Raw genomic sequence first — 20,414 nt, 5'->3', positions numbered from 1 at the left:
CCTGAAAGGAGACGCTGGTGACCCTTGCCCGGCGTGGTTCATCTCATCCCTCAAATCCCGCGTGTCTCAGGGAGGTGAAGTGACTTGCCCGGGGTCACCCTGCGGTGGGAAGGACAGTGCGAGCGGGCGGGTGCTGGCCCCGAACCCCGGCTTGTGTGAGTCCAGAGCCGGGCGCCCCCTCGCCAGGCAGGTTTTCTCGGGAGCGGCTGGCTGCCACCTTTGCTCTGCCCGCCCCGTGCAGTGGGAGGGCACCGAGCTGATTGTGGGCTGGTCTCCATGGCAACAGCTGATGAGTCGGCATCAGGAGGTGGCGGGGACTGTGGGGGGACAGGAGCTGGAGGGTGGAGGTAGGGCCGGCAGACGGGCCGCTCTCCCAGCAGCCCTCTGGAAGAGGCTCCCAGTCCCACCTCGGTCCCATCGGTTGGGGTCACTGGCTCCAGGGTGGGGTCTGGCTCTGCACCGGGGAGACCCGCTCATGCCACGTGTGCATCACGGACATATACTGCGCGCTATGTGATGGGCATATGACCCTCTGCTCTGGACTCTCTTCCTGCCAGAGGTGATACCCCTGTGAGGCAGGTGTTGGGGTAATCCCAGCCCACCGTGGTCGGTGCTGTGGCCACCGATGTTTGGGGCATGACAGAGGCCCCCAGGGGTGACACCCAAGCCAGACTTGGGAACAAGAGAGGTATCTAGGAGAGGGCACTGTCTCCACGGCTTCCTGAAGGACAGGGCCAGAGATCCCCGCAGAGGGACGAGATGGGGGGGCAGAGAGAGAGAGACTGAGGCCTGCCCAGCCCCGAGGGCCTCGAGTCTGGAGCTAGGTGAGGGAAGAGGCATGGAGAGGGGAACCCGTCTTGGGGCCCAGATTGAGAAGGAAGGCGGTCTCTGCTCCAGGCCAGGACCTGGGTGAGGGGCGCATTCGGTCTCCGCAAGACGCTGAATCGGGCATGCTGTGACTCCCAGACCACATCTGGGGGCCCTAGATAGGGCAGGTGGGTCTGCTAGGACACGGCCAGGCTTCTGACTCGGGAAGCTCACCCAAGGAGAATTTCCTGATCTTGAGGGTGACAAGACCCAGAGTGGGTTGCCAGGACCCTTGGAGAGCCCAGAGAAGGGCCTGGTGGGGGTCTCCTGTGGTGGTCAGCTGTCTGCTCGTCTCTGGACATGTCCGGGCCACCACACACTCGGGGTGCAGATTCCGGAGCGGGGCCAGCCTGGGCACTCCGGGGTCAAAGCCGCTGCTGGCATCCTGGGGTCTCCCACACGCTCAGGTGTGAGGGGGCTCAGTTCCAGCCCCAGTCAACGCAGCTGGGAACACTGGCCACGTCCACGGGCGCATCTGGGCTGAGGAAGTCCTAGTCCCCAGCTCCTTTTGTCGGGCCCTGTTTCTTACTTCGCAGTGGTCTGGAAGCAGCCCTGGCCTGGACGGCTGCAAGGCGCTGGGCGGCAGTCAAGCCAGCCGAGGTCGTCCCCGAAGGCCTCTGCGTCCAGGCAAACGAAGGCCCGGAAGGTTCTTTGGCTGAACACTAGAAATACAGCCGACGTCACCCGGCCTGAAGAACAGGCAGGAAACCCCCTTGTTCCTGGGTGCGGAGGAGGCAGCCCGTGTTGAGAGAAGCCTCTTTTGGGGGCCTGGGGATGGGGTGTGCCGGCCTGGAGGGGGAGCTGCTGAAGGTGAGGGGGAAGGGGGGAGCACATCCTGGACCGGGAGGCACCCACGACCTGTGCCATCTGTTGGTCGGGCACCGGCAAGTCACCGTGCCCCCGCCGTGTGCCGGCTTCTGAGAAGCAGCCAGCGGCGGGCCCTGCAGCTCCGACTTCCTGGGGCTGCCTGTAGGCTGCTCTGTGGGGGCAGGAGGACCCTCTGGTCAGCTCTGCTCTCCTCCTGCTCCCTCTCTCCCTCGCACACACGTGCGTGTGCCCAGACACAAACGCGTGCCCATTTGCACGCATCCATACTTCCACGTGCTTGAGCACGCTGCGTTTACATAGGCACACATGTGTCCTTGCACACACGTGCCCTTGCACACACCCCATAGCCATGTGTCCAGTCACTGCTCTGTCCCTGTGATTCCCCCTTCCCCCCGGCCATGGGAAGGAGCATGGCCTTGGCCCCCATCCGTCCTCCTGTCTGTCTTCTCTCAGTGCAGGGAGGCTTTGGGGGGGCTGGCTGCCATCTCCCTGGCGACTGAGCGGAAGTCAGCATGGGACAGAGGCAGGGAGGAACCCGCGTCGTCGCTCGGGGTGCCCGCAGCCCCTGCCCCCGGCCGTGGGGGGTTGGGGTGCAGGGAGCCTGTGGCCCTGAGAGTCACTGGTCTTAGAGGTGGGGCTTGAGATGGTGTGGACCAGGAGTCCATCAAGCTGTTTCTCCCAGTCCCTTTCCAGTCTCAAGGACAGAGCCAGGCCACCCTGCTGTAGGAGAAGGGAAAACCCACATCCCCCCAGGCTGGGCCCTGCTGCCAAAGTGGGCTCCCATGCACTCCGTGTCCTCTCCGTCTGCCTCTCTCCCTTCTTGGCTCATCCTCCGGGCCTTTACACAGCCTCCAGTGGACGAATGGCCTCGGCCTGTCTCCTATGGGACTTGCCCTCCGTGTGGAAGAGGTCACGGGGTCCCATGGATGTCCGTGGCACCCCTGGAGTTGTGCAGAGTGGGGTGACCCTGAGGCAGCAGCTCAGCCCCATTCCCACAACCCACTCTGCTTCTTCAGTCCTGGTGGAGGAGGCCCGGGGCCCCCGGGACAGGGACACCCCTGGGAGGTTCTGTCTCCCTGGATCTGACTGTGGGGCGGGTGGGATACCCAACTTCCAACCTCGCGTTCTGCCAGCGGGGGCAGGGGGCGCATTCAGGGTCTGGCTGAACGCAGAGCTCTGCTTCGTGCCTCTGTCCCCAGGTCTCTGCTCCGCACCTCCTGGGCGCCGGGCACTGTTTTGAGTACCTTACCTTGGTACCTTGGCAGCGTTTCAGGGAGACGGTGCTACTCCCCCTGCCCCCACGGGGATGCACTGGAAAATGGGGACAGGCTGGGTCCCACGGTTAATAAGTGGGAAGCTGACTTGATGTGATGTGAGCCCAGGCGCGTTGGCTCTAGAGCCCATCCTCCCACCACGGGGCCATCCAGCCTTTCTCTCGTGCCCCCGGGCTTGCCTGGGGGACAGCCAGCCCCCTCTCCGGGAAGGCGGGACCTGGGGCAGCACTCTCTAACTGGCTCCTTTGTAGACCAGGGTCCTGGTATCTTCGTGTGGGTACGTGAGGGTGCAGAGTGGGCTCGGTCAGGGGGGAGTCTGTGGCAGGAGCTCAACTGGCCTTCCCGAGGGCGGTGGGGCACACGGCCAGGTGCCCCGGGGAAAGGAGCGGGGAGTGGTGGCTTGGCTCTCTGGGTAGAGAAGGAGCACAGCTCATGGAGACTTTGACTCTCTGGGGCCCTAGGGTGACGCACCAGATGCCCACAGGGATCCAGCAGCAGACGATGGTCTCCCATAGTCCTGAGCTCACCTGGTGCCAGATGCCCACCCCCGACCCATGGCCCGCCTCTGCTGGCGGGAGGCGAGAGGGGAGGCCCAGCTCCCAGCCGCTGGGCTTGGAGAGGAAGAGCCTCCGGCAGGCTAACATATCCCTGCACTTCGGACATCCTTCCTGAGTCTCATTTTCTGTCTCTTTTATGCTAACTTTCCCACCATTAAAGAGCATTTTTAAACAGGAGACAGAAGCGGGAGAGAGACCCAGATGAAAGGGAGAACGGAGCACCTGGTGTCCTTTTCAGCAGCTCGAGGCCGCCGGGGGTCTGATCTGAGCGGCAGGCAAGTGGAGGATGCCACAAGGGGTGAGATTTCGGGGCAAGCTTGCTTGTCTGCTGAGTCCGGTGCAGAGAGGGAAAGGTGGTGCGTGGCCGGTCCGGCCGGCAGCTCTGCCCGCAGCCCAGTCCCGTGCCTGGCCCGCGAAGGCGCTCAGTAGTTGTTGAACGAATGCAAGAGAAAAACGTCACCAGATGGGGGTGCTTAGGCTCTTGGAGGGGGCGATGGTTTGCACACCTCCTTCTCTAGGGGTTCTGAGGCTGAGAAAGGCTCAGAGTTCTGCATTCATGAGCCACCTGCTGTGAAGGACCTGACCGTCCACGGCAGGGGGTCCCAGGCACGTTCCCCTCCAAACCCGGCAGGGGTCTGAGTCCATGGATTTCTCCAAATCAGACTTTGGTTGGCCTGGCTCCCAGATATGCCCTCGGAGCCCCAGGCAATGACCAAGGTCACTTATTCTGGAGGAAAACCCTGGCTCTGCCCGTCCCTGCCCTCTCTCTCTCTCTCTTTCTCTCTCTCTCACACACACACACACACACCACGCACGCACCCGCTACTTTCTCACTATCAGCATATTTGTCACACTTACTCCATGTCTCCTCTGGCTCGGTGACACAAGGTGAGCTGAAGGAGAGCTGTTTGGGTGAGGATTATGAAGGCGCGGGTGCCATGGAAACCAGTGCAAAGCCCGAAAGCCGCCGCCATCAGGAGAGCCTGCCCCGCCGCGATGGGTCGCTACCGTGGACCCTCTCCGAGCACGATGTGCGATTTTATTTATTTTCCCCCTTTATGTGGCTCACGCCCCCTTTCTCCAGCTCCCCCAGGTCGCACACACCTCAGGTCAGGACACTGCCTGCAGGTCAGGGGGAGAAATGTGCCCGTGACTGTTTTTGTACTGTATGAGGTTTTCAGCCTCATTTTCTGGTGCTCGCTCCCCCACCCCAGGAGGTAGCACTGATTTTTCAGCTACAGATGTTGGAGGCGGAAAATGAGATTATGATAAACAGAGAGGGTGCCGGCATCTCTGGCAAATGCTCAGGGAATGGCCGTCGTTTTGGGGCCCAGAAGCAGCCGTCGACGTACCCGCAAATCTGAGGAGTTCTCACTGGGGCCAAGGGCCGGGCAGGCTCTCGGTGACCGTCTGAGCCACCCTGGGGGCTTTCTTCAAGTTGGTGCTGAGATTCAAAGCCCTGGGACAACCTTGACCTTCCTGAGCTGCTTGTATAGAAATGCGTCGTGCCCCCCCCCCCGAGGGAGACGGCGAGCTCCTGGACCCCCACCCCCTCCTCCCTTTGGAGAGTCGTAATGATAACCCCTTGCACTGGCCTTTCCCCTGACAGGGTCTGTATCCTTCATTTTGTTTATTTCCAGCCACAGCCCCGAACCACTGGCAGGTCGAGTATCCTTGGCCCCACTTTAGAGAGGTGGAGACTGAGGTCCAGGAGTTAAGTGGCAGGGACCCCGGCCAAGGCTCTGACTGCAAGGGCTGCTCCCCTCACCATGGGTGTCTCTGGCAGACCCCCTGCGGGAGCTGTGAGCTGGCTTTGAGGGGTGGGCTCATGGCCCGGGACTGTGAGGAAGGAACCCGTGAAGTAGTGATGTGCCCTGAGCAAATCCCCTCCGCCTCCTCCTCTCACGCTCAGTCAGCTTCCTCAGGGAGGAGCTTCTGAACGCCGTCTCTGTTCCCTGCACACACAGGGGCACACGCACATGCACACCTGTTCACAATTTACCCCTTTTGGTTGGGCCTCTATCCCCACCAAATCATTGACCTTGTTCCAGAGAAGGCTGCAAAGGAATTGTTTACCCGCCGATTCGGTGAGCGGACAGGGCTCCGGGGAGGTCTTCCGGCCCGGCTGCCGTCGTGGGTAAGCCTGAGCGCGCCGGGGCCCCCAGGACGCCTTGCTCACAGAGCCGCCACTGCGTGCCGCCTGGGGAGGCTGCTCGTGTCCCAGGCTGGGCTCCTCTAGGCATGGGGCCTGGGTTCTGCCGGGGAGTGTCCTCAGAGAGGAAGGAAGTAGCAGCGGCCCGTCTTCTTAAAGGCTAGACTCAGAGCAGGCTTGGTGCATCCTGGTGGTTGGTGACATCATGGGTGGCAGATCGGTAGACCTCGGAGACCTCATCTAAACGGCCTCTCTGGCCACGAGACGTGGCTGGCCCATGGCGTGCCTCTCTCCTCCTCCTGTCTATCCCCTCCCACATCTCTGACCATTTCTCTTCACCGGTCCCCTCTTCCTTGTTTTGTCCTTAGCTTTTTCCTCTCTCAGCACAGGACCTAAAGGTCACGTCCAACCCCCGATATCTCACTTGGGCTGAGGACCTCCGAGCCAGCCCGGGATCTTCAACCTTCTCCCCACGTTCTTAACCGGAGGCAGAGTTAAGAATTTCCAAGTGTAATCTCGCTCGTCTGGCCCAGAGGAGGGCTTGTCTTCCTTCCCCAGGCTCGGTTTTCCTTGTGCAGTCCCCAACCTGGTGAGCAGACCCACCCCATGCATGGCCCTGGACTTCCGACCGCCCAGGTGCCCTCCCACCAGCGCTTCTGGGCGATAGAATGTGCACCACCTGTGTAAGCAGGAAAAAACACGCAGAGGTCGTTCGAAACCCAGTAAAAGGGAGGGGTGTGCCCGAGGGTTTTGTTTCTTGAGAGGGAAAGCGGAGAGATGGTTGTTTAAAGCAGAGGTCTGGGAGCGGTCCCAGCTTAATTGGAAAACCGCATTCAGACCGACTGGAGAGGCCTCAGGAATGGCAAACAGCTTCTCCCTGCTCAGAGGAATTTTCTGGAAACCATAATGGCTGTTCTTCCCAACCACAGGCTGGTCTTTCTGGCAGAATGAGGGTGAGTATGTGGTCAGCGTGGCCAGCCTGGAGCCGGCCTGGAGTGCTTCCGCAGTCTGGGCTTCTCCAACACGGATGAACGGAGGCCGGGCTCGGGGGAGCGGGTGGCGCCCGGGAGCTGGGGGTCACGGAAGCTGCCGCGCGCGGCGGGGAGCCCTGGGGACTGCAGCTTGGCTGGGCCTCTCAGCAGCTCCCTGCTGCCCCAGGAGCCCAGAGCCAGAGGGACGTGCAGGCTGAGAGGGAGAAAGGGGCCGGTGACTGGCGGGTGCCGGCCCGGGGAGGGTGTTTCTCGGAGTGTCCCAGTTAGGCCTAAGCAACATTCGGTTATCTTTTCCATTTGTCATAAGCAGAAACGGGCCAGGGTGGTGAGGAATGTCCCCAAGATGTCACAGAGGAAGCGTTGGGTCCACCCAGGTCTGACTGCACACCCAGCCCTGGGCGCTGCGGGTCTGGCCCAGCCCCATGACGGGGTGGTGGCAGGGGTGGTGGCGGGGAGGTAGGGCCCGAAGCCAGGCAGGGAGGGCGGGCCGAGGCGCTGGGGTCCAGGATGGGGCTGGGCGCGGGAAGAACGGGGACGTCCTCTGCCAGCGTGGCTGCCCTGTGTCTACCCCCAGAATGGTGCGTCCCCTCTTCCCCACCTGCCCCCCAGCAGTGGGCTGGTCCACATCAGGGAGTGGCTGCTGTGGCCTGGAATCGGGCAGGAAAGGAGGGTGTGGCCCCATCCGCCCCGAGGGTGATGACCCTGCTGGGAGGCGGGCGCCTCGTGGGGGCCCGGGAGGGTTGAGTCTGGTGGGTCTTTCTGGGTGCTCTGCCAGCACTCCGCGGGTGCCTGGTGGGGGTGGGTGGGTAGAGTCACCCATTCTGGACATTTCACAGAAATGCAGCCGTGGGAGGGAGGGTGGCGGCTCACCAGCCAGCAGTCAGGTGCTTCCCGGAGTATCAGAGAGACTGGGTGTGCCGAGACACTCACACTTTTTACGAACTCATGTTAATTGCGTTGCTTAAACAAAGACAACTAACTTACAAGGTGTAGCAAAAATGCAGACGCAACAGCGAGGTTTGCAAGAAAGATGATGTGGGTAATGAAAAAAACCCCTTTTTTTGGTGTGTCTGTATAAGATAGAGACCCTTTATTTATTTATTAATTTATTTGGGAGGAAGCTGGGGGTGAGGGGCAGAGGGAAAGAGAGAATCTTAAGCAGCCTCCATCCCCCGGCCCGGAGCCCTGTTCCGAACTCCAGCTCACGACCCCGAGGTCATGACCTGAGCCCAAACCAAGAGTCGGAAACTGAACCAGCCGAGCCACCCAGACGCCCCTTTGGTTATGATTTTTAAAGGGGTCTTTATCTGGGGCACCTGGGTGGCTCCGTTGGTTAAGCATCTGATGGGACATCTGCTTCCTTCCTCTCCTCCTGCCCCTCCCCCTGCCTGTGCACACTCTCTCTCTCTAAAATAAATAAATCTTTTAAAATTAATAAAAGAAATAAAATTTGTAGCCACAATCCATGATCATAGCAGACAGGGCTTCTGTGCTGCTATCCCACTGTCAAGTTACAGAGAGCCAGGGTGCCTGGGTGGCTCAGATGTTAAGTGTCTGCCTTCGGCTCAGGTCATGATCCCGGGGTCCTGGGATCGAGCCCCGCCTCAGGCTCCCTGCTCTGCAGGAAGCCTGCTTCTCTCTCTCCCACTCCTCCTGCTTGTGTTCCTGCTCTCGCTGTGTCTCTCTCTGTCAAATACATAAATAAAATCTTAAAAAAAAAAAAAAGGTTACAGAGAGCTGTGACTTTCCATTTGACCCAGGAGGGATGCAGAGCCGTGAAAAAACCCAGCAGCTTCCAGCAACACCTTCTAGTATTCTCACCAAGTGCCTGGACCTGGACTAAACCCGTTCCTTGTGTTAACTCCTTTACACGTCCCCACAAACCTGTGACGCAGGCACCAAGGCTGTACCCATTTCATGGGTGGGGAAACAGGCACGGGGAAGTGACGTACCCGTGGTGGCACTGTGTGGGATTCCCAGCAGAGTGTGAGGTGAGGGAGGCTCGAGGCACCCAGAGAGCATGGCCCAGGTCGGATTTCCCGGGGCCATCACGGAGCCCTGGGAAGTGTCTAGCAAGGAGTTCCCCTGTCATAGTGTTTTATAAAATGTGTAAGAGTAAGGTATTTTTTATGTTCTTTCCGGAAAGAGTCCCCACGTACCCATACGAGACAAGATCCAGAAATCCTGGATCTTCCCTCTCCAAGTTGGGAGACCAAGCTTAGGAGCCTGCCTCGCTCCTTAGGCAAGGGTCTCCGAAGCAGACCTGGGGGCCTCCTCATTTCCCGGTCACCCACGGGCTTCCCGAGCCCTTGACCCACCCAGCTCGGATCCTGAGTTGCAGAGGGAGCGGGTGAGCACAGATGGCGGTGGGTGGGGGTGGGGGTACCTCTTGCTCTCAGGGGTCCTTATTCTGTATCTCGTGGTGACCCCAGTCTCATGATATGCCACGAGGCTTTGTTTCCCCCATGCTTCTTCTCATTCATTTGTTCCACAAGCGTGTACTAGTGCCCACCAGGGGCCTGGCACCCGGCTGAGCGTGAGGAACAAGGCGGTGACGAGGGAAACGTGCTCCCGCCTTCAGGAGTTCGAACTCCACAGGGGAAGGGAAACAGTGTGGCAAGTCCAAGAAGGGGAAGGAAGTACAGGGGCCTATGTGCTGGGCGGGCTCTGACCCGCCTGAGGGGTGCGGTGGGCCGGGGGGGATGCTCTTGACCCTCTGTAGCGCTTGCTGACCTTTCCTGTCCACCTTGGACTTGTATGCTGGGCACGGGATGTCCGCCGCTGGATACAGAGGTGGTGTTTAATTCCTGGTGATCATAGAGGGGGCCCAGATTCTGCCTCTGCAGAGCCTTTTTTTTTTTTTTTTTAAACCACTTTCCAAAGAGGAGTTTATTTGCCCTTTTAGGTCTCAGCCCCTGTGGTGGGGAAGATACGAGGGCTTCAGCCGTCTGGCCCCGGCCCCCCCATGGTCGCCCCTGCCCCTGTCCACCAGTGCCAGGCGGGTGGTGGCTCAGCCCTGGCTTAGGAGAGCAACTTGCATTTTCGTTCTCTCAAAAAGATCTGCCCTAAATTGCTTCCTAAAATGTCTGCAACATTTGCCCTCCCGCTGATCATTTAAAGATACATTTTTTCCCCCACTTTGTCGATTTCCTGCATTTCCTGTTGTGTTCTGTTTAGGAGAGCTAAGAATCTGTTTCTCTTCTCCTTTGTTCATTTTTTTTTTTTTTTAAGTTCCCCATAAGAGTGAAATTGTATGGTATTTGTCTTTCTCTACCTGACTTACTTAGCGTTATACCCTCTAGGTCCATCCACGTTGTTGCAAACGGCAAGATTTCCTTTTTTTTTTAAATTGCTGAGCGATGTTCCATTGTGTATCCATACACGCATCTTCTTTACCCATTCACCAGTTGGTGACGCTTGAGCCGGTTCCAGATCTTGGCTATTGTAGATAACACTGCAGTAAACACAGGGGCGTGCCTGTCTTTTCAAATTAGTGTATTTGTTTTCTTAGGGTAAATGCCCAGCAGTGGGATTGCTAGACCATATGTATTTCTGTTTTAATTTTTTGAGGAGCCTCCACACTGTTTCCCTCCATGGCTGCACAGTCTGCATTCCCGCCACCAGCGCCCGACGGCTCGTTTCTCCGCACCCTCGCCAACACTTGTGTCTTGGGTTTTTTATTCTAGCCGTTCTGACAGGTGTTATGTGATACGTCACTGTGGCTTTAATCTGCATTTCCCTGCCGATGCGTGATGCCGAGCGTCTTTTCATGGGTCTCTTGGCCATCTGTGTATCTTCTTTGAAAAAATGTCTATTCAAGTCCTCTGCCATTCTTAAACTGGATTGTTTCTGGTGGTGTTGAGTTGTAGACATTCTTTATATATTTTGGATGTAAACCCCTTATCGGATATGTCATTTGCAAATTTCTTCTCCCATCCAGTTGCCTTTTTGTCTTGTTGGTTTCTGTCACTGTTCGTGTGAAGACATGTTTGAAAAGACGAGCTCTACCCCCTTTATCCTTCGGGGAATTACCATCAAATAGGGCGCTAGGGAGATCCTCTGAGCCACAATTTACATCAAGGGACAGAACGAATGGCAGCCCAGGTGGGAACCGTGTCTCTTCTGTCACCATGGCCTGTAGCCCTTTTCCAGGCCCTCTGGATCACGTGACAAGGTGGCAGCCATTTACCCAAAATGATACCCCGCAGGGTGGTGAGGGCTGGTTATCAAGCCCGCGAGCCAAGGAGCCTTCTCTGATGATGTGTTATAAGCTCCCGCTACCCTTGGACTGGCTCATTGTTAAGCGGCCAAGACTTCCCATTCATTCATTCACTCATTCATCAACAATTCACTCAACTATACTGGGTGCCAGGGGCACCGGGAGCCCACAGGAAGATGGGGAGGCTCAGATGATCCAGCTGGGTTCTGCAGGAGTAGAGGAGCCTGGGAGAGGAAGCTCAGTGGTGGCGGTGGCCAGTGTGTTTAAGACCCAAGACCCAAGAGCTGCCCTCGGGGCTGCTGGGTGGGGGGCGCTGGGTGGGTGAAAGCGTTAGCTGGGCCGTGGGGTTGGAGGGTGACGGGTGTGAATGGGAGCCCCGTGTTGTGACATGAATGAGGGTTTTCTGAGGATGGGCTCTGCAGGCTTGGCGGCTGGCTGCAGGGGTGAGGGGAGCAGAGACTTTGAAGACCGTTTCTGGTTTGAGCAGAGCACAGGGGCCTTTCTGGAGGAAAGGGGACCAACCGACTGAGCCAGAGACAAGGTGGCTGTCCAGGTGAGCCTCTTTTCAGGGGATGTCCTCAACAACAGCCTGGAATGACACAGCCATTTGGTGAAGAGACAGGGTTCCTCCTGCAAGGTGGCGAAAGGAGGGGAAGAGCAGGATGGGGAGCGCGTGCCCATTGCACGGCTCGATTCCCTCCGTTTCTGGCTCTGACACCCTTGGCTTCAGTGGTAGGAAAGGAACCAGGACACGGGCATTTCTGCACGCATTCCCCAATCACCCCCCCCCTCCCAGAGACTAAATCCTGGTTTGAAGTCTGTTTACTCTAACAAATTAATCTCTCTGATGCCTGGAGAAGACATGAAACAAAGGCCCAGCTCTGAATTCTAAGCGCTCCCCCGCAGTTATCAGTCTCTCCAGGTACAAACTCAGGGCTCAGGGCGTGCATCCTCCGTGTGGGTCTTTCCTGCGGGGTCTGCAGACGTATCATTCATTAGATTTAATTAGTTGGTCACACAGTCCCCTCCCGGACGCCAGATTGTTGGTGCAGTCCAGCCAGGTTGTGGGAGCAGATGACTTCGCTCCCACCAGCAGTTTCAAGGACAGCCGCCAGGGCCCCTGTGGTCGCCGACGCCACTAGAGGTGGTGAGCACGGAGGGAAGGACCCGCCCGGGGATCAGGGTACCTGGGTTCTTGGTCTGCCCTGCCTCCCACCAGTTCTGTGACTTGAGTTGACTTTTCCATGCCTCCTTCTTCTCATCAGTCAACTGGGACGTGGTGATGGGCTGGACCGTCCCCCAAGTCCACATGTGGAAGCCCTAATTCCCAGTGCCTCCGGGTGTTTGGAGTCAGGCACCTGGATCTTAGACTTCCAGCCTCCAGCACAGGGAGAAAAGAAGGATCTGTTGTGGAACCCCTGCGCCTGATGGCAGCCTAAGCCACCGGCACGGACCCCACCACCTTCCCGTGGGCAGTCCGGGGTGGCCGGAGGACCCCACCAGGGACCACCGGCAAAAAGTGCCGGGGAGATCAGAAGGCCATGGGCACGGCTCTCTCTCTCTTTCCCTTGCATGCCATGAAGGAGAGAATCTCCTTAGGAAAAGACATGTCTTTACTGCCTGCTAATAGTTGGAAATCTGCCTTTTCAAAAGGAAGGTGAAATTCTCATGCCGTAAAATCAGCCGTTAACTGTTTGAAAGCAGATACTCTGTGGCGTTTAGCAGGTCTGCAGGGGTGGGCCATGAGCACCCGAGTCCAGCTCTGGGACACCGTCATACACCGTGCCCGTTAAGCATCGCTCCATTCAGGCCTGGGTCTGTTCCCCCACCGAGCCCCCCGCCACTCCCCTACCATCCCTCCTGCTCTCTACTGTCACCCCATCTCCCTGCCCCCCACCATCCCTGCCCCTACCATACTCCCACCACCGCTCCCCTACTCCCCCATGTCCCCCCATGCCCCCATCACCTCCACCACTACCCCCCACCATCCCCCCAGTTTCCCCCATCACCTAGTTTGCTTTCTGTCTCTATGGAGTTACTTATTCGGGATATTTCATAGAAATGCAATAATATTACCTTCGAACTTTCACCTAGAATAATGTTTTCAAGGTTCATCCATGCTGCGGTGTGTGTCAGAGCTTTATCCCTTTCTACAGCTGAAAACATGCCATTGTGCAGACTGACCGCGTTTTGCTCATTCTTTCTTCTGCCGATGGACGACTGGCTGCTGTGCACGTAGGGTCCAGTAATCATCTGGAAACCGGTTTTTAATTCTCTCGGGCATATACCTAAGCTTGGAATTTCTGGGTTATATGGTAATTCTATGATAAATTTTTTGAAGAATGGAATGCTCTCTTTTTAATCAAACAACAGCTGGTTTCAGGATGCAGATCTTCAGCCGGTACGAGCACCAGCGAGACCCCGAGGACCTTGATTTTCAGTGGTACTGATATTCGCAAGATCAGAATGCCCAACCCTGAATTTTCATCTGTAGCGGCAACATAAACTGTTCTTTCTTTCTTTTTTTTTTTTTTTAAGATTTTATTTATTTATTTGACAGACAGAGATCACAAGTAGGCAGAGAGGCAGGCAGAGAGAGAGGGGGAAGCAGGCTCCCTGCTGAGCAGAAAGCCCGATGCAGGGCTCGATCCCAGGACCCTGGGATCATGACCTGAGCTGAAGGCAGAGGCTTTAACCCACTGAGCCATCCAGGCGCCCCTAAATAAATAAAATCTTTAAAAAAAATAGTTACTTTAAATAGTTACTTGGAAAGCAGCAGCAAGTGAGCCCCACACAGCTTTGCCCCCGTTCTGACTCCAGCCGCTAAAATAGTGCCCGGCCCATATTGGGTCCTCCACGGGAGCGCGTCTACTGGATGAGTGGACATGACCGCATGTGTTCACTGTTGTACCTAACAGTACAGGTGGGGGGGAGGGGCATAGCTCTGGTAGGAAGGACGAAGGTGCCGAGCAATGTCGGTGAGGTCAGACGCAGCAGCCACCAGACAGCGCCGAGCTTGGGACCCAGCAGGCTCCCAAACTGAGCTGCTCCGATTCCGGACAACTTCTGAGCCGTTCTGAGCCCTAGTGTCTTCATCTGTATGATGGGTTGCTAAGAGGATGGATTGCACGGAGGCACGCGACGTGCTCCAGCAAGTTCAGCGGCCATCGCTGTCACAGCGGTCCCGCACGGCGGCGGCGGCGGCGGCGGGGCGCGGCAGACTCTGGGAGGGACTGGAGCGAGAAGGGCTGGGAAGGCCCCGCCACGCAGCCTGGACGGGGGAGGCTGGAAGCCGGGTCGCGGAAGGGCAGGGGCAGCCCATGTTTCTAGGGAAGAAAGCCTGAGCCAGAGCCAAGCGAAGGGGCTCCCCGAAGTTCTCACAGCCGGCCGGCTCGAGAGCGGGGATGAGCGAGCTGGGAATCGTCTTGGTCCCGTGCACCCAAATCCAACATCCCCTGCCTCTCAGGTGGTTTCCGAACCTGCTGGCCCGGCAGTCTGGCCCAGGCCCAGCCCGGGGATCTGCATTTTAGGGGGCCACCCCGGCCTCTCGCGCTGCCTCATCTTTCAGAGTTTTTGCCTGGATGCTGAAGTAGATGCGTTTGCCCGGATCGGGAGACGATGGAACCATTCACCCCACGTGGAGAACAACGTGGGAGAAGGGCAGAGGCGGGAGTCGAGTGAGGGGCGGAACGCTGTGTGATCCTGGCAGGAAGACCGAGGTCCCTCTTCATCGGCCGTGGCCCTAAGCCCCCTCCCTCCCTTCTGCCCAGGATGCTGGATTCCAGACAGCGCACACTCCTCCGCGTGTCACTGTGCCAGCAAGCTGGGTTCTGCTCCCCGTCCTGCAGACCCCGGCCTCTCCCCAGCTGCCCACAGTGTGGGCTGAGTTAAAGGGGCACAGATATTGGGGCTCTGGTGGGGATCTGGGCTTGTGTCCACAGGGAGGGGGAAAGCCGTCCCCTCCCAAGCCCAGCACCAGTGACCTTGACGGGAGGTACCGAGCAACCTGTGTGGGCCCGCTAACCAACTACCCCCCACCTCTCAACACACACACACCCCATCGGGAGCCCAGAACTCCCCTCTCTGCAGGCCACCACCTGACACCCCACACTACCTGATGTGGCAGCCCTCTCCGGCCTCCTTTAGGTTTTGGAAGTGTCCCTGTGTCCACTGTTGGGGTGCACGTGATCGCCAGCTTCCCCCAACAGTAGCCCCTTTCCAAGGCCCCCCTGCTAATTTCGGCGGGGTAAGAAGAGGAGGCTCCCTATGTGCATAGAATCTTCTCCTATGTGCCAGCGCTAGGATGCCAGCTGCTTGCCGCCGGGTGCGAGGACAGAACGCTGAGCAGCGGGAAGGAGGATAGGATCCCTGGACCTCCAGGAACTTGAACGGAACGGGCAGTGGTGTTGGCACCCGGGGGATGGTGGAGCACGGGGACGCGCAACCACGCTCTGTGTCTGTGGCGCACCACACAAGCTGAGGGTTAGGTGGAAAATGAAGCCAAGGTCACCTTCCCAACTGGAGTTCTGGGTAGGTCCATTGTCCAGGGCCACAGGCTGTGTTGGCCTCTAGGTCACCACTGTTTTCAAATGTAGATTTTATTGTTGTTCAAGTATGTGAACCAACAGATCCCGGGGTCAACTGCCCTTGAAAAGACAGTTTGTGACTCACTGATGCCAAGAGGAGGGGGCACGCCCTGCCCTGCAGGATAGGGGTTAGGGGGAAGCACCAGGGTCAAGGGGCAGAGGGACAGAGGGGAAGGCGGGATCCGCAGCCTGTGTTGTGGTTTTCACGGGAAAGAACGGGCTTGGGATGGGCGCGTGGGAGTCCTACCAGTGGACTCCCGGGTGTACCCCGGAGCGGGTTGTTGTCTGGTCCCTGGCCCTGGGGTGATTAGGACAGGGGAATGTTGGCCCTGAGTGCAAAGAGGCTGGTTGGGGTGTGGGCTCTGTGCTGGTTTGTATACGGAAGATGGGCTCCCCGGGAGTAGAGGGGTCTGCCCTCTTCAGGACTTTGCCAGTCCTAGGATGGGCCCTGGGGGCTCGTGTACTGAGAATACAGACCAGGGCAGAGCTAATACGGGCACAAAACAAAATGTGTGTCGCATGTAATTTGTCATTAAAAAAAAATTAACAGACCTTATTTTTTAGAGCAGTTTTAGAAAGATTGAGCAGAAAGTATGGAATTCCCACATACCCTCCATTTCTAGCACACGTGCGCGCACACACACGCACGTGCACAGATGCATGCGCAGACTTTCCCCTACTATCAACCTCTTGAACGAGGGTGGCCCGTTTGTTATAACTGAACCAGTGCTGATCTGTGGTGATTAGCCGGAGTCCACAGTGTCCATCAGGGCGCTCTCGCTCTGCAGTCGCGGACTCGGACATATGGATAATGACAGGTGTTGGCCACCATAGAGTCCTACGGAGCAGTTTCACTGCTCTAAAAACCCTCTGTGCCCCTCCGAGTCCTCCCTCCCTCCTCCACCCCTCGCAGCCACTGATGCCTTCACTGTCTCCGCGGCTCTGCCTTTTCCGGAACGTCGTACAGCTGGAGTCATACAGCCTTTTCAGACTGACTTCTTTCCCTGTGTGTTTAAGGCTCCTTCATGTCTTTTCATGGCTCGATGGCTCATTTCTTTCTTTCTTTCTTTTTTTCCCCCCGATAGCTCATTTCTTTATAGCACTGAATAATACTCTGTTGTCTGGATGGACCACCATTTAAGAAGGATGTTGATCCATGACTACGATCTTCTTGAAGGAAGGCGGTGGGCTCTGTTGTAAGCACCGGCCTCACAGATGCGGGTGGACAGACAGCCTGGGTGGGGTCCAAGGCACCGGGATCTCCGTGCTCCCCGTGCTCCCCTTGAAGGCAGGAGCGACTCTAGGCTTGCGGGACAGGGGTGGTTGGGGGCGTTCTCTACCTCGCGGGGCTCACGTAGACAGCCAGCTGTCCCTGCTCTTTCTCAGGAAAGCCTTTTGGGGAACGGCTGTCCTGTCCTCTGGCCACAGACCTGCCGGAGGGAAGATCGAGGAGGGGCGAGGGGATTCCGAGGTTGGCCGGTTGGTGAATGCGGTCCTTGCGCTGACCTGATGACCAGCCAACAGCTTCGAGAAGTTAACGGCCCCCGAGAGATGTGTTGCTGGGCTGGAGGGTCGGGCCTCCCCGAGGCCCTGCCCACGGAACCCGGCCCCCCAGGCAGCCTGGTCAGGCCTGTGGAGCTCCCTGGCTGGGACAGCGGGCTGTGCGCCGTGGCAGGAGCCGGGTGGGCTCCGTGGGCTCGGCCTTCCTGGTACTGCCCATCGGCAGGCTCCTGGCTGTGACAACTCCCAGACATCTGTGTCTGCTCTCTCCTTCCTCCTCGGCCAAGGCCCTGTGCTGGTGGCCTGACGAGCCTGGAATGTGTGCGTGTGTGCGTGTGTGCGTGTGTGCGAAGAGGCTGCAGGTACTGTGGACGGCCCCTCCCCTCCAGGATGACGGATCTGGGACCCAGAGATCTACAGGGGGGTCCACATGACTGGCAAGGGCTGACGAGGTGGGGGTCGCCCAGGCCTGGGATCCCCCTGATTTTCTGCCCCTCCCACTCGCAGTTTCTGAGGTGACCCCAGTCCCTGGAGTCAAACTGCTCAAGGTCACGAGAAGGTCCCCATGGCAAAGCGGCAGTGAGTCAGAGGAATAGAGCTCCCGTCTCATGTCACCCGTGACACTCAGATCCATTGTGGAGATCACCCCAAGCGCAGGCCCTCACCCAGCCTGGTTTGCCCGGGGTGCCGCAGGACCCACACCCTCTCCTGGAGGCCCCCCGGCGGCTGGCCACTCGGGCAAGCTCTGGCAGAAACCAGCAGGTGGAGACGCTCTAAGCCTGCGAGTGAGGTTAGTCCTGGTTCCTCTCCTTCCAAAGCAGACTCGCGGTCCTCCTCTTCCAGGCAGCCCTGACTCCATCCAAACCTGAGCCTTCCTTTCCCTGACCCCCTCGGCCGGCAAGAGGGGGCTCCACTCACCCGTGTCTGTCATGCTCTCGAATGTTCTCCTGTGATGTCCCTGCCCAGACGCCGTGGGCAGACCTTGTCCTGGAGGAAGGAGGGTGGGGGACCCCAGAGGGTGGCTGACACCGGCGTCCAAGCCCCTATTCCGTGTTGCGGCAGAACGCGCCCTCTGCAGACGGGGGACAAGACTCGCCCTCGATCCCCCCCGCAGCTGCCGTGGGCTCAGGCGGTTCCAGTCCCTGAATGTGTGTCTGGTGAATCTGCCTTCTGTTTCCCCACTGGTCCAGACAGAGGAAACGAGGGGCCCAGGCCATGTACCCCAGGTGCTCCCCAAGTCCCTGTCCTGGGGAACGTGCGCTCCTGTGGCCTCAGGCCCCGTACCCTACATCGTCTGAGCTCTCCCTGCCGGGCCTGGAGCCACGGAGGGGGCCACGCCGTGACTTCTATTTGCCCAGATCTTGGGGAGCCCCGTCCCAGAGGCCTCTGCGGGAGTGAGGGCGGCTCTGGGCTGCCGAGTGCTGGTGGGGAGAAGCCGCTTGCTCCAGGAACCTGGCTCTGGGCTGGGGCCGCCTCACTTCCACCCCAAGGGCCACAGTGGCTCAGTGAGGTCAGCGTCTGTCCTGGCACCCTGTCCCACGCCTGCCCCCTCCCTGACTCCGGCTCATGACTTCTCCGGCAAAGTCGCGAGGTGGAGAAGAGCGATGGGCCAGCGACCACACCGCGAAGACAACACGAAGCGTGTGAGCAGCTCTCAGGAGGCTTTGGGAGGGAGGGGACTTCCAGATTGAGCGATGGCCCGTTTTGCCTTCTGGTCTAACTAGCCCGGTGGAGAAGACCCAAAGCTGGCACTCAGAACCCCGACAATCTTCTGCCACTGCCTTGCTCTGTGTCTTGGGGCAAGTTGCTTACCCTCTCTGGGCTCATCAGACCATCAGAACTACGCTCCACTGTCCTGAGACTTCTACCCTGGCCTGGTCGGGGGACGCTGCCAGCCTGCCCTCCACCGGCACCCGGCCGAATGAGAGGCGGAGACACCTGTCCCCTGCCCGGTCTTTGGTTACAAAAAGGCTTTAACTTTACTCTAGGATCTGCTCAGGGTGTCTTTTGCAGAAGGAAAGGGATTTGATTTTCAAAATTGGATGTCAGAGCAGGCATTTCAGAGACAAGTTTCTGTATAAAACAGGGGGCGTGGATAAGTGGAGGGGGATGGCGTGCTGGGGTGGGGGCTTGGAGTCAGCGGGGGTCCTGAAGCAGGGGGGGAGAAGACCGGGGCCGTGACCCATGAGTGGTCACCTTGTGTGCATGTGTGCATGTGAGTGCATGTGTGAGTGTCTGCTTGAGTGTGTGCACACGTGTGTGGTTGTGGGCACATGTGTGTGGATGTGTGCACACATGTGCGCATGCCCCAGTGTGTGGCTGTGTGCACACGTGTGTGCATGCTTCAGTGTGTGACTGTGTGCATGTGAGTGTGTGCACACTCCAATATGTGGCCATGTGTGCAACTGTGAGTGTGTGCACACACACGGGCAGGCTTCAGTGTGTGAGTGTGTGCACACACGTGCGCACGCTTCAGTGTGTGACTGTGTGTGCATGTGTGAGTGTGTGCACACACGCATGCATGCTTTAGTGTGTGGCTGTGTGCATGTGTACACATGTATGTGCATGCTTCAGTGTGTGTGGCTGTGTGTGCCTGTGAGTGTGTGTGTGTGTGTGTGTGTGGCTTCCTGTTGTTACCACTGAGGTGGGGTCCTCGGCAGTGGCCGCATCCAAGGCCAGGCAGCCGTGTTCCTTCCGGCAGAACAAAACACACGGGATCTTGGGATGCAGAAGCCAAACCAACCAACCAACCAAACCACTCAGGCCATGCACAGATGCGGGCTGGAGGAGCTCTCGGGCCGCTGCCCGCTCCCTTCCCAGGCGGGAGCAGCAGCGCGGGCCCCGCTCAACTTGGCAGCCCCAGATGGCCGCCCTTGGCCCGGGGCTGGGGTGGGGAGAGGCTGGTCCCTGACCTTCGGCCCGTGCCAGGGCCTGCCAGCGCCTGGCGTCCTTCTCAGACAGAGCTGCCTCCGGGCGGTGCCCACTGCGCTGACCCGGCCGCAGGAAAAGCTTCTGCCCAACGGCGCCCACAGGCCTGGTCCCTCCATGTGTGTTTCTACAGCCCAACGCAGAGAGGGGGTTTGTTCCTCGGCGCCGAGGGGTCATGGTTTCTATTCCCCGTTCAGACCCCATCCTCCTCCTCAAGGCAGCACGGACCCACGGGGGTGGGCAGAGCTGCTGGGGTCCCGGCCGCTGCGTGGTGACGGTACACTTTCCAGAAATGTCCTCTGGGGTCTGCGTGAAGTGTCGCACCTGGTTTCTTCGCCATCTCGCTCGGTGCTTTCCTGCTGCCTTTTCAGAGAGTGTCCTGAGCCAATGGTCACATATCCGTCCATCCTTCTATCCAACCCCTCCGTCCTTCTGTCCTTCCAGCCTCTATCCCAGTGACCCGCTGGTCGATTACTCCGGGAAGCACGGTGCTACCAGTCAGCTCTTCGTC

Source organism: Martes martes (assembly GCF_963455335.1).
Source record: "Martes martes genome assembly, chromosome: 16".
Taxonomy (NCBI): domain Eukaryota; kingdom Metazoa; phylum Chordata; class Mammalia; order Carnivora; family Mustelidae; genus Martes; species Martes martes.
The sequence above is the reverse complement of the archived record's forward strand: the minus strand, read 5'-3'. Positions refer to the sequence as shown.